This window comes from Peromyscus maniculatus, chromosome 1 (genome assembly GCF_049852395.1).
Source record: "Peromyscus maniculatus bairdii isolate BWxNUB_F1_BW_parent chromosome 1, HU_Pman_BW_mat_3.1, whole genome shotgun sequence".
In the NCBI taxonomy this organism is placed as follows: domain Eukaryota; kingdom Metazoa; phylum Chordata; class Mammalia; order Rodentia; family Cricetidae; genus Peromyscus; species Peromyscus maniculatus.
Window position 1 is genome coordinate 86,587,222 of NC_134852.1, and position 14,986 is coordinate 86,602,207.

At 44.8% G+C, this 14,986-nt stretch overlaps 1 protein-coding gene and 1 pseudogene across 3 annotated transcripts in view; one reads left to right on the forward strand and one right to left on the reverse strand.

Annotated features, from left to right (window-relative positions):
• Sv2b (synaptic vesicle glycoprotein 2B) overlaps positions 1-14,986 on the reverse strand; it is a 190,296-nt gene that overhangs the window by 132,021 nt on the left and 43,289 nt on the right. The gene's annotated exons all lie outside the window — the stretch shown is intronic.
• Positions 11,976-13,714, forward strand: LOC102927759 (pre-mRNA-processing factor 17 pseudogene; annotated as a pseudogene).

Here is a 14,986-nt window from a genome sequence, read left to right on the forward strand (position 1 = left end):
TAAGAATGAAGCGTCTCACTCTCGCCTGAAGTCTCATTGACACGTAACAGCAGCGTGGCTTCCAGCCCCCCTTGCACAGCTTCAGACACGGGGTGTGTGGTGCTGATGGAAGTGCTCACCAACACCTTAACTTGGTTGTTTCCAAGGAAACCGAGACTTGATTCAATCCACTCAGCACTGCTTTGTTCTGAAGCCTTGTTTTCATTTTACCCAAGTTCTGCCCTTCCCCCAAATCCTACACCACCTCTGTCTTTCCTGTGTTTGTGTTTGGTAGAATGCCCCCACAGTGCCAGCACGCAGTCTCTATCATAGCAGTGGGGCAATGAATTTGACTTTATTGGGACATAGATCTGTCCCCAGTGATCTTGAGATGACTGAACCAAGGCTGTTTATATTTAACTTTCATTAATCTGAACCTGTTTTTTTTTTTAATGATTGTTTATCCCTTGAAATAAACAAGCAAATAAATGGCAGTCCTGAAGCTATGCCAGAGAGACACTGTCAAGCTGTGACTTAAGTCTTCTGCAGAAACCACCTGGTAATCGGAACCCCCTTCCCTGCACCACCGTTAATGTTACTGTTTGAGTATTTGTGAGTCTGCTTAGTTTCACTGAGGCCCTGATCAGTGCATTATAAGGAATCACATGGGCTCAAACTCCCCCGGATGTGCTTCGCTGCTTATATTCCGTGTCAGCTTGGGACTGTATGCTTGAGACTAGGCAGCATCAGAGGCCAAGGCCGCAGCTCTCATTGAGTCAGCTTGATAAGAATCCTCTGGGTGAAAAGGGACCACAGCCTCTCTCCAGCCTCGTGGAGGAGGGTCTTTTAGTGTAACCACAGGGTTCTCTGAAAAGTGGAAGGATGGCAAGGCAGGACTCTGGCTCACTTCGCCATGGAGCCATCTGCTCCTTTGTCCCTGCCTCCCTGCAAGCATCTGCTCTCTGCTCCTGGGCTCTGCTTCTAGGCTAACCTAAGGCACAGGCATAACCATGCAATGAGCTTTGGTCCAGTCTCTGTGAGCCTCAGAACTCAGTCCCCAAGACCAAAACCAAAGCCACGTTGGGGCCTTCTTTCTCGGTCAAGTGTCCATGAAATACAAACAGAAAGAGCTGTGCCTCCCTTAGGCAGGGATGTGGATTGGGAACAGACCAACAAGAAGAGGCGCATTCTAAATCCATTTCTATGTCAACTTTAATAACAGAGGATCAAAGAGATTCAAGTTTTATTCACATTATGTTTCCGTGTTGCAGATCTTAACAGCTGTTTGACATTTTCACCCTTCAGGAGAAACTATCAAATAGATCGGGGATATGGTTCAGCCACCGCTAACTGAGTGGTTTGGATTGAATCTGGGACATGACTCTCAGACCATACCAGCAGGAGACAGAGAGAGAGAGAGAGAGAGAGAGAGAGAGAGAGAGAGAGAGAGAGAGAGAGAGAGAGAGAGAGAATATCAGTACAAGACATTCCCCATCAGAAAAACAACTTGCAGCCACTGACCTGGTTTGAATTGGTTCAGGAAGCATATAATTATACCATTGTTAAGTTATATTGTGTATTTGAAAGGTTATATTCCAAGGAAGAATCAGACAACCAGCAGGTGTTGGGAAGGCTTCATTATCAGGCAGCCCTGCATCCATTCACAAGAACTTTCCAGCTCTCCAATTGAAGCAAATCCCTCTCTACACCCCAGTTTCTCATCTGAACACAATAGGCAAGCACAACCTTGCCCAAAGTTGAACTTGAATATGATAGTGTAATTTGTTCTCTCTTTAAACTCCAAACACATCAAAGATGGAGAGACCTTGGAGAGCCTCAGTTTATGTTGAAAAGTCAACAGTTCTGCTGTGGGATGTTCTCTTTGCTGTGAATGTGTTGCTCTGATTGGTTAATAAATAAAGTGCTGGTTGGCCAGTAGCCAGGCAGGAAGTATAGGCGGGACAAAGAGAGAGGAGAATTCTGGGAACAGGGAGGCTGAGTGAGGAGATACTGCCATACGCTGCCATACGCTGCCATGAGAAGCAGATGTTAAGATACTGGTAAGCGAAGAGACATGTGGCAATTTATAGATTAATAGAAATGAGTTAATTAAAGATATAAGAACTATATAGCAAGAAGCCTGCCATGGCCATACAGTTTATAAATAATATAAGCTTCTGAGTGATTACTTTATAAGTGGGCTGCGGAACTATGGGGAGGTGGGGGCTTGGCAGGACCCAGAGAGAAACTCTCCAGCTACACAGTTCAATCAAGACTTCTCTCACAGATCTTTCTTCTACCCTTAGTAGATTGTCCTCAAAGAAAATCCCAGACGAGCACAGATCTCTCCTGAATAAAGTCTTTGATGTCAATGTATCATTTCTGAGAGCTGTAATTGATCATTTTAATTTGTCAAGATAAAGAAAGTGGGAGTCTTGGGCTGGAGAGATTTGGGGGGGAGGGATAAAGAGTATTTGTTGCTCTTGCAGAAGACCAGATTTGGTTCCCAGCAACCACAAGGTGGTTGACAACTATCTGTAACTCCAGTTCCATGCCCCCTTCTGACTTCTGTGGGCACTGCACACAGGTGGTACACATACATGCATGCAGGCAAACACTCATACACATAAAATAATTAAATATAGGAAAACAAATTTAAGTGGGGCTGGAGAGATGGTTCATCAGATAAGAGTGCTTGTTATTCTTATGGAGGATCAAAGTTCAGTCCCCAGCACCCATATCAGGCAGCTCACAGCACCTGTAACACCAGCTCCAGGGGACCCTGTGCCCTGTAGGCACCAGCACACAGGTGCATACAGAGAGAGAGAGAGAGAGAGAGAGAGAGAGAGAGAGAGAGAGAGAGAAGAGAGAAGAGAGAAGAGAGAAGAGAGAAGAGAGAAGAGAGAAGAGAGAGACTTTTAAAAGCAGTGATTTTAAAAGCAATGATTGAAGATTTTACATGCAAGTTAATGCTTTACCCTACTCTGTGGAGGACTTTGATGATGCCACCGCATCTGCTGTATCTTCTCATCCAATTGCTTCACAACACCCACTGGTCCTCCAGCAGAGTTCTCTGCAATCCCTGCCTGCTGAGTCATTGGCGAGACAGAGGTATGGAGACTGCCCAGCAGCCCCCAAATCAGGGAGAGGGGAGTAGAATAGCTCCATTGTGTTTCCAGCAGGTTCCCTCTTTCCTAGTTAATGGGATTAGGTCACAGAGTGTCCAGAGATTTCACCAAACATTATGGGTATGTCTTAGGGAAGAAGGTCTGAGTGAGATTAACCCTGGGATCAGTAGACTGTGTAGAATAGATGCCTTATCCAATCCAATCTAATGCAGGCCCCTCAAATACAGTCCACACACCATGCCCCCACACACAGTCCACACACACACGGCTCCCCACATAGTCCACACAGCACACACACACATAGTCCATACACACACATACACACACACACACACACACACACACACACACACACAGAGTGTCCCACACACACGGCCCACCCCCACACACTCCACACACACACACACACAGCCCCACACACAGCCCCACACACATAGTCCACACACACAGCCCCCCTACACATTCCACATATACACAGTCCACATACACAGCTCTACACACAGTCCACACACACAGCCCCACACACAGTCCACACACACACAGCCCACACATACACAGTCCACATATACACAACCCACACCCATACCCACACAGCCCCCCCACAGCCCCACACCCACACAGCCCCCACACACAGCCCCCCACACACAGCTCACACACATAGCCCCCCACACACACAGCCCCCTCACAGTCCACACACACAGCCCCACACATAGCCCCCTACAGCCCCATACACACAGCCCCCCCATACATCCCATACACACAGTCTTCCCACACAGCACCCACACCCACACCCTTTCTAATAAGTGATCAACCTTCTTCTGGTCTAGACTTGAACTCAGAGTAGAACATCAGCTCTCCTGGGTCTCCAGGCTATTAAGCACAGTGCTCAGCCTCCAAAATCACATGAACAAACTCTTTATAATGAATAGATATGTGTATATATACACTATAATGTATGTATATATCTACATATATAATGTAAGTAGATATCTTACATTATATATAATGTAAGTATATATCTACATATACAGAGACCAACACTATAACACAGGCACACACACATATATAATGTAAGTATATCTCTGTGTATACAGAGAACGACATCATATGTACACACATACTTCCCAGCAGTCCCATCACTCCGGAGAACCCAGAGCAACACCTCCAGCTTCTTCCGCTGTCTCACTTCCCCTCTCTCCCAGGGTCTCTTTACCACCCAAACAAACGTCTTGCACTTGAACCTTTGTCTCAAGGTCTGCCTCAGAGGACCCCAGACTTGGCAGCCTGACCACCTGTATTTCCAACCACCTCTCCCTTGCCAGCTTCCTGTGGAGTACAAGGTGGCTGTAGACATTTAGACAATGATACACAGAAAAACCACACTGGATGGAAGGTGCTTGAATATGCTTTTTAAACCCTTGTTAATACGGAAATGAAAAGAAAGAATAAGATTCTATTGTTCCACCCTTCTCTCCATCTCAAACAGTGTGGCAATACCTGCTCACTGTCTTACAAACATAGGGAATCAATAGCCCCTCGAACCCTGAAGTGTTAAGCATCCTTGCTAAGCCCAGTCTAATTATTTCCTCTAAAGCACTGTGTCTACAATATTTTAACTCTCCTTTCCCCTATTCAAACAAGTATGAAAATCTGCCCGATGATATCCAGAGGGGTTTCTGGCCAAGGACAGAGAACACTTTTTTTTACTTGTGTGTTCCAGAAGCCCAAGGCTTGCTAGGAAGAGATTCTGAGCATGAACTGAGTGTCTTAAGGATGGAAGGAAAGAGGTGACATCACTCAGAAAACATAGCGATTCCCCTGTGCTAAGGAAGAAGAGCAGAAGCAAGGTTTGGAGCCAGCACATCTCTAAGGCAATTGACTTCTCCTTCACATCTCAAGAAGCTGCAGGGGATGCCAAGACCAGAAGGACCATGCAGCAAGCAACAACTCAATTCTCAGTGGTAACCTTCAAAGACTGCCAAGGCCAACCCTCTGTTAAGATGGTAAGGAAGTCTGGGTGGTAGGTCTAAGCTCCTTTAAACCATAAGACTAAAAACTCATCCACAGCCAGGCGGTGGTGGCACACGCCTTTAATCCCAGCACTCAGGAGGCAGAGCCAGGTGGATCTCTGTGAGTTCGAGGCCAGCCTGGTCTACAAAGCGAGATCCAGGACAGGCACCAAAGCTACATGGAGAAACCCTGTCTCAAAATTAAAAAAAAAAAAAAAAAAAAAAAAAAAAAAAAAAAACTCATCCACAGCCCAACACTAGCTTCTTAGGCATTTGGAGACCTGGATAGAAGAGAGCTCACCATCTAACTAACTGGGACAATGGCTGATAACCAACTTGTAGACTCATGTATACTCATGGATTGAATTATGAATCTCAGAAGCTTCCCAGACATCAAATGAGATGATTCAGACCAAAGAAGTAGTTCTGTGACACATTTACTGATGAGCAAAGAAGACTCAGAGGTCAAGTGCCTTACCAATAATCCCGCAGTCATGACAGATTGGCATTCAGATCCACATCTGACTGGTTTGGGTGCATGGGTGGCTTCCCCTTTGCTCACCATCCTCTAGGCCCACAAAGAACAAGCCCAGCACGAGTCTGAGAATGACTGTGTACTTTAATCCCCACTCCCCGCTGAAGCTTGCCAGGAAGAATTAGTTATGTCTTGTCATTCAGTGTGAATGTTCTCCAGAGCCAATTGCTACATCTGCTGGAGTTCTAAGTAGCTTTCATGAAAACCAGTCCTATTCATCATACCTTAAGGAGACACAGTAATCTCCTATAGGCACATATTAATTATCCCATTAGAAACAAGCTAGAGTTAATTATAGTGCCTTCCTAGTTTAAAGGAGAAAAAGAGAGATGGGGGGAACTGGTCTGCAGCCAAAGAAGGCTCAACTCTACATTCCAAGACGAGAAATGTATGTCCTTGTCTGTGAGCTGCCTCTTTGCTGGAAAGCAGAAAGTTTGAGAAGTCAACATCTCAGACCTTGACACCAACCCAGAAAGTCTCTCTAGGCATCGTCTGTGGCATATCTCTCTTTAAGGAAAGGCCCTGAGCCACTAGAAAGAAATACCCATCAATTATTAAGAAAGATTATATCAAGGAGGAAGGAAAATTGCATGTCATTTTCCTGGCATTTAAATGTTTTCATTATTTATTACTAGCATCCTTCTATTTAGAGGAGACTAATCTAAGGCAATGCTTTAAAAAACACAGCAATAGCAACAACAACCACACACACACACACACACACACACACACACACACACACACACACACAAGCAGGTCACATAAGCCCATGCACAGAATCCCAGCGGTTGGGAAGTAGAGACAGGAGGATCAGGAGTTTAGCTGCACAGCCAGTTGAACGACCAGCATGGAATACAGGGGATCTTTCTCAAGAAAAGTCAGGGAACAGATCAACTGAAGAGCCAAAGAAATAAGAAAAAGGGTCTTCTGCAAAGCCAGGCAGTGTGTACTCACCACTAGCATCCCTGTGAAGATTTTTTTTTTCCCTCTGCTTTAAGTATACCAAGAAACAGCACATTGAAGCATGCCGTACTCCTGAAACACAGCAGCCCTGAGGTTTACCTTTCAGTTTCTTAAAATAAATACGACATCAACTAAATCTCATCCTTGGTCTTTCTCAGTAGCTCCTGCCCATATCTGAGCATTAGTCAATGTCTTCAAAGTAAAATGTGTTTGTTCTCCTGCAGTCACTCAGAAGCACTGCTGGAGAAAACTAAATTTCCTCCATTGCGAAGACCATGCATGGGTCTGACACTCTAAAGAAAGCTCAGTAGTCTTTCTTCCCCAAGAACGAAATAGAAGAAGTGTTTGACAATTATCCTTTCTCACGTGACTAGAATATTGTGCTTTGCAGGATCATAGAAGATAAAATCCACAAACTTTCACCCACCACCTGTCCAGTGGTCCCCAAACCTTGGGATGTGTTACAATCAGTTTGGAAGCTTCCTGGAGTTTTCTCTAATAGGACCCAGGTGTCTGATTTTGAATACACCTTCCCTGGGTGATTCTGATGGGGAGAGCCCCTTTTAAAAACTCTCACCTGATTTTATAAATAGATACAAATGAGAACTGAACTAAATTCATTTTTAAAAGGACCTTACCACTGGCTGGAGAGTTGGCAAGCAGTTAAAAGCACTTGTTCTTGCCAAAGACCTGGGTTTGATTTCCAGCACCCATATGGCAGCTCACAACCATCTGGAACTCTAGTTCCAGGAGATCTGATGCCCTCTTTTGACCTCTGCAGGCACCAGGCATGAATGTGGTGCACATACATACAGGCATATAAAATAATGAAATCAACTAATCTAAAATAAATGGAACTTGCTGTCTCCCATAGTGGAAGCATTAGTGAGTAAGCATAACAAAGAACTTGGGTTTTAATTCACACTGGGTTGGGTCCCAGATCATTCACGCCTTGCCTTAAATAAATTTCTACCTCTGGACTTTAGTTTAATGGAAATTTGGGGTTAAAACCAACTTGGGATCTATGAGATGGCTCAGCAGAAGGTAAGAAGGCTTGTTATAAGCTCGACTCCCACAAATTGTCCTCTGACCCCCACACCTACACCCTAGCATGTTGTGCGTGCATGCACACACACACACACACATTGTGATAATATGAGACATTGTCACTCGATAAATGTTAGCTCTCCTTCCCCTTCCTTTCGCCTTTTCTCTACTGTAAATTTTTCACGAGATTCCTTCAACTGTCGAAATCTTGGACCCAGTTTGTTTCTCTCTGATACTAACACCTCCACCCACATTATCATCCCTATATTTGTTCAGCATCTCAATACTTAAATACTAAGCTTGGAGGGAGATGAGAAATAAATAGCATTTTAAGAGCAAGCAACATCGTTTCTATCAAGAAGTTCTTCTGTTTTTCCCTGGAGAAGATCTCGGAATGTCACTGAGAGCAACAGATACCTGAGAACAAGAGTTAGCAAAAACAATAACAAAGAGGGAAGGCAGAAGAAACTGTTCTGCATTTGGAGTGGACTGGACACACTTGGCATAAGAGAAGGAAGTGGGGAACCAAGACAGCCGTACTGTGGGCAAGCAACAGCAAGAAGATTCTTACAGCAGCAATCATAGCAGGGGGAATCAGCAGAAGCATAAAGTCAGAAAAGGACCTCCGAAAGCACCCGTGAAGAAGGAAAACTCTCAGCTCTTCCATGTTGTGTCAAATGAACGATGCAGACATACCCATAGAGCTCCGGGGTCCCACTAACATCCAGCCTATACTGTATTCCTGCAAAAGCCACCTGGCATTTCTTTGATGCTCTGTGTGATATGCCTCTTCTGTTGAATGCTGAAGGACCCTTACATGAGCATTGTGGGACCCTATGTGCTTCACCGCCAATGTCTGTTAAAGAGTAACACTCTTTCAAACATAAACATTTGAGGATACCACTTTCATCTCCCAATGTAATGTGCTATAAATCCCAGTCTTAGCTACTTCTCTCATTGCTGTGACAAAAATACCTGTCAAAGGTAGTTTAAGGAGAGAAATATCCCTTCAGGCTCTTGGGTGTGAAAGTATGGTCCATCTTGGCAGGGAAGACATGGTAACAGAAGCAGGAGGCAGCAGCTGGTCACGTTGGGTCCACAGTCAGGAAGCAGAGACGAATGCTGTTGCTCAGCTCCCTCATTCAGTCCAGACCCCCAGACCATGACACAGTGCTACCCACATTTAAGGTATTTCAGTGAACTCAGTCTAGAAACTCCCTCATAGACATACTCAGAGGTTTGTCTCCCGGGCAGCTCTTGATCCTGTTAAACTGACAATATTAACCATCACATTCTCTAAGCAGAAAAATAAGATGTCAAAGTGTGACTCAAGTCCAGAAAGTTCTACTCAACAATGGAACCCTTTGGAAAAGAAATAATGCTTCAGCGTGCACTGGGTACTGAGCACACACCCTGCCAGGGAACAAGCTATATGTGTTACTCACGTTCTCCCATCCCCTCATCACCAAAGGCCCCGGAGGTGGTTGGTATTCCTACTGTTGTTCTAATAAGCCAAACCAGGCTCACAGGATTTGACCATTTTGTCATTGTCTCCACAGTGGTAAGTGGCAAAGCCAACCTTCAAAGCAGGGCCTGTCTGCTCTCTTCAGCAGGCCAGCTGACAGACTCTCCTGTCACGTGGATCAGGACTAGGTTGGAACACCACACTACACTGCTATGAGCTCCTAAAAATTCCAGGTCTTCCTGAAGAACAGCACACAATAGACCTTGGGTGACATCAGCCAAAGATCAGGAAAAACATCTAGCCCTGGGTGCAAACAGCCAGAATTTGGCAACAACAGCTCCACTTGGGCTACACACCAGGATCCTACCAAAACTGGAGTTTCTCATGCCTCTGCACAGGTCTGCTGAAGGGAATTCTTTGGGAACAGGGTGCAAGTAGTCTGAGGGAGTGTGAGTGTGTACGTACTTATTCATGTAAGTACACACATGTATATAGGTGCATGTGCATGCTTACGCACATCTGTGTGGAGACCAGAGGTCAACGCTGGGCATTCTTCCTTGACCACTCTCTATCTTTAGCTTTTGAGACAGACTCTCTCACTGAACCTCAAACTCATCTGTTTAACTAGGCTGCTTGGACAATGAGCTTCAGAGTTCCACTTGTCTCCACCGCCACCCTAATGCTGGGGTTAGGTGCACAGTGACACCCTGTTTTTTGTTTGTTTGTTTGTTTGTTTGGGTTTGTTTGTTTTCTATGTGGATACTGGATCCCAACTCAAGGTCTCTTGCTTGAACAGCAAGCATTTTACCAACTGAGTCACTGCCCCCCCACACCATCTCCCCAGTCCCCACAGCCTACAAATAATGCAGGCCAGTTCCAGATGAGGGCATTAAGAAAGTGTGATTCTCTGTCATTCCACGGTGCAAACTCCACCTCCCTAGAGCTTACTGCACTTCCAGCTTCCCTCACAATAATAGTTCTATTTTAAGAGGACTTGGGGGAAGTGTGGCAAATCTCAGAGTTAGCATATGTTCAACTGAGACAGTGGGGAATTCTGCACCGTTCCTGTGGCCATAAGAAAGCAGAGTTCTATCACTCCAGATGTCAACTCTCAGCAAGGCTACAATTAATGAGGGGCCCGGCCTATTGTGCTTAATACAAAGTGATAAGCGGTCGCTGAAGCATGGCGAAAACATGCGAGGGCAAGTACAAGCACACCTCTGGCAGAAGGAGATGTTTTTGTGGCATAAGCGTACCAGGTACAAGCCCCCAAGTCAATTCTAATTGGTCCACGAAGTCCAGTGTGGAAAGAGATGGACAGCAGTTCTCTTCTTCTGCTGTTGTAGAAGGGCAAAGGAAGTGGACCGTAAGGAGCTGTTCCTTAGATTACAAGCTGGTGACAGACACCCAGGGCATGAGCTAGTACCTGCTAAAGAACTAGCTCCAGCCAGAAATGTGGGAGAACTCAACCACAGGACCTCCATAAACCAATACACAGGAGAGACATGTGCCCAGTTAAAGCCACCTTTGAGGAGAAATCGCTCTCCTATTTATTAAGAATTCCAGACCATTGGACTAAGACAGGGTATCACTACACAGCCTTGGCTGACCTAGACACACTGTAGCCACTATGTAGACCAGGCTAACTTCAAGCTCACTGCAGAGATCTGCCTGCCTCTGCCTCTGGGATCAACAGCAGGTACCGCCATGTCCCGAGTCTGTCTGTAACTGCCCTTAAGGAAACTATCCCGGCGGTGGTGGTACACACCTTTAATCCCAGCATTCAGGAGGCAGAGGCAGGCAGATCTCTGTGAGTTCGAGGCCAGCCTGGGCTACAGAGTGAGTTCCAGGACAGGCTCCAAAGCTACACAGAGAAACCCTGTCTTGAAAAACCAAAAAGAAAAAGAAAAGAAAGAAAGAAAACAGAAAACCATCATTAGCATATCAATGGTCAGGAAATGTTTATCAAAAGCTGGGTGAACACCAGTTCAGAAATGCTTCCAGGGACCTTGCTGCTGTGGTGGTGGTGGTGGTGGTGGCTGCAACTCCGCTCTTGAAAGGTTTTCAAATGATACAGCTTGATATATTAGAAGATGTGGTGATATTTTGCTGTGCTCTAACAAATCAAGCTTGCCCGAAGATCAGAGGGCAGAGCTAGCCACTAGTTAACCATAGAGGCCAGGCAGTGCTGGCTCACACCTTTAATCCCAGCACTTGAGAGGAGGAAGCAGGAAGATCAGGAGTTCAAGGCCACCCTGGGCTACACGAGATTGAATCTGTCTAAAAAAAAGAAAGAAAGAAAGAAACAGAGCCAGGTGGTGGAGGCTCCTGGGACCTCATGTCTTTGATTCCAGTACTTGGGAGGCACAAGCCTTTAATCCCAGGACTAGGGAGTTGGAGACGGGAAGTGATATGGCTGGGCAGAAAGACAAATATAAGGGGGGAGGAGACAGGAGCTTGGCGCCCTTTCAGGCTGAGGAGTCATGAAGGTAAGAGGTGGCTGTGGCTTGCTCTTTTGTCTCCCTGATCTTTCAGCATTTACCCTGATATCTGGCTCTGAGTTTTTATTATTAAGACCAAATAGAATTCACGCTACATCTGGCACTCAACAAGGTCCTGAAAGTTATAAGTAGTTTTAACTCCTTGTGCTTCTCTAGATAAATGTTTGTGAATCTCAAGTTCTGATACAGTTATAGTAATAATCATTAAGTTTTTTTTTTCAAGAAGTTATAAATTATTTTTTTTATCAAAGAAGGTAAATAATGTGTTCCATGGCAATCTGTCAGGACCTAGAAATTGCTGCTTTCTCTGCCCTGGCCTGAGCACAGCAGAGGGGATCTGTTGCAGTCATGTCCGCCTCAATTGCAGCTCTAGCTGCTTCATATGGTTCAAGTTCAGGGTTCAAATCGGACTCCGACAGTAAGGGCAGTCCATGTCCCCTGCCAGCCACCAACTCTGTCATGCATTTGACCAAATCGCCTTCAGCCACTCCCTCTCGACAGTGGCAGTGGACTCGGCTCTGGAGGTGGCAGTTAAGGATGATTTGGAGTTCACTTTGACACTGCTGTCCAAGAAGTTCAATATAATCCTACCTATGAGACCGTGTTTGCTCCTGAGTCTGGACCAGAAAATCCCTTTAGAACACAGCAAATGGCTGCTCCTAGAAATATGCTTTCTGGATATGCCAAGACAGGGCATATCAATGACCTCATGTTTGAACAGCAAAGAAAAACATTTGCCACATAAGGCTATTCACTGGACCCTTCACTAGATAATCATCAAGTGTCTGCTAAATATATTAGTTCTGTGGAAGAAGCTGAAAAGAATCAAGGTTTAACTGTATTCAAAACTGGTCAGAAGAAAAACAGAAAAAAGGAAAAAGTTCAAAGAAAATGATGCATCTAATATTGATGGTTTCCTAGGACCATGGGCAAAATATGTGGATGAAAAAGATGTAGCCAAAGCTTCAGAAGAAGAACAAAAGGAGTTGGATAAAAATCACAGTGAAGAGGCAGAAAAAGGCAGACAGGAAGAGGGGAGACCTGAGGAGGAGAAGACAATCTTAAAAACATTAAAGGAATGTACCTCTACCAAGGCAGATCCTGCCTTCACACACCTCAGGATGTTGATGTTAATCTATGGTCGTCTGTGCCACCTGAAAAATGTTATCTTCCCAAAAAACAAATTCATGTGTGGTCTGGACACACACAGGGTGTCAGTGTGATCAGGTTGTTTCCTCTTTCTGGACACTGGTTGCTGTCTGGTTCCATGGACTGTAAAATTAAGAGACTGACGCTGTCTGAGAACATTTATTTGTCACAGTAAAGCTATGAGGGACATCTGCTTCAACACTACAGGAATACAGTTCCTCAGTGTGGCCTATGACAGGTACCTGAAATTCTGGGACACGGAGACGGGACAGTGTACATCAAGATTTAGAAACCGAAAAGTAGCCTATTGTGTCAAGTTCAATCCTGATGAAGACAAGCAAAATCTCTTTGTGGCTGGGATGTCTGACAAAAAGATAGTGCAGTGGGGCTTTCGAAGTGGAGAGACAGTTCAGGAATATGATCGGCATTTGGGAGCTGTCAATACTATTGTTTTTGTCGATGAGAATCGAAGCTCTGTGAGCACATCTGATGATAAGAACCTAAGAGTTTGGGAATGGGATATCCCTGCGGATTTTAAGTGCGTAGCAGAGTCCACTATGCACTCAGTGGCTGCAGTGACTTTGTCTCCAAATGGGAAATGGCTGGCATGCCAGTCAATGGATAACCAAATCTTAATTTTTGGAGTACAGAACAGATTCAGATTAAATAAGAAGGAAAATTTCAAGGGCCATATAGTAGCAGGCTATGCTTGTCAGGTAGACTTCTCACCATGTGACTTCAAGTCTATGTGACTTCGGGAGATGGGGAGGAAAATTAAATACTTTGAGACTGGAAGATGACCAAGCTCTACAGTCGGTTTAACGCTCACGATGAAGTGTGCATAGGTGCAGCATGGCACCCACATGAAACGTCCAAGGTCATCACGTGTGGTTGGGATGGCCTCATTAAACTGTGGGATTATTAGAATTAGTCCTTTCACAATCTGGGATCATTTTTGATCCAATGTCATATTTAACTATTTAATTATTAGAAAGTATTGGATGACCATTTGACTTATAGATAATCTTTTCATATATGGCCTTATGAAGTTGACCCATGGTTTTTGTTAAGAGCATTGTAAATTTGCCTCATATAAATTCATTGGCAACTTCATTTTGCTCTTTATAGATGTTATTTATATGAAGAATGACAGCTGGCTCTATTTGACAAATAGTTATGTTGGCAGGCAGTTTGCATTTATCCCTGAGATGTCACTGAAAGGATCATTTTGGGAGTCAAGAAGACATGCTTATTGGCTATGGGATCCTAGAGGAAATGATGTAACTAATGACTTAGAAAGGTACCAGACACTTACCAAGGCAACCAGAGTGGAAGGAAAGGAAAAGAATGATACAGTTGGATATACTAAAAGATTTTTGTTTGTGCTCTAACAAATTAAGCTTGCCCGAAGATCAGAGGGCAGAGCCAGCCACTAGCTAACCATAGAGGCCAAGCAGTGCTAGCACACACCTTTAATCCCAGCACTTGGGAGGAGGAAGCAGGAAGATCAGGAGTTCAAGGCCACCCTGGGTTACAAGAGATTAAATCTGTTTAAAGGAGAAACCGAGCCATTCGGTGGAGGCTCATGCCTTTGATCCCAGTACTTGGGAGTCACACGCCTTTAATCCCAGCAATTGGCTGGGTGGAGAGGAGAATATAAGGCAAGAGGAGGCAGGTGCTTGGCCCCCTTTCAGGCTGAGAAGTCATGGAGGTAAGAGGTGGCTGTGGCTTGATCCTTTGTCTCTCTGATCTTTCAGCATTTACCCTGATATCTGGTTCTGGGTTTTTAATTATTGAGACCAATTAGAATTTGAGCTACATCCTGCACCTGTGGTTCTCATGCTTGGTGCTTCAAGAATCTCCGGGATCATTTGTTCCAAAACAGTTTCTGATTTACTGTGTTTAGGTTAGTGCCTAGAATTTTGAATTCCTAACGAACACCATACTAGGTGGTTCTAAGCTATTGTTCTTAGGACACACTTGTAGAACCACTGACTCAGATCCCTGAGACCAAGCTCCAGTGAAAGGTGGGCTCTCATCCCACCAAACTGCAGAAACAAGAGGAGACATAATCTCGAGGCCAGATATGCCCACCTCCGCTTTGGCAGGGAGCTCGTGGGATTTATTTCCCTAAACCAGTCTTGGTGGGTACCTTCTGTCATCAGTTTACACATGTGAATTACCTTCATCCTAAAATGCCTGGTTTCCAT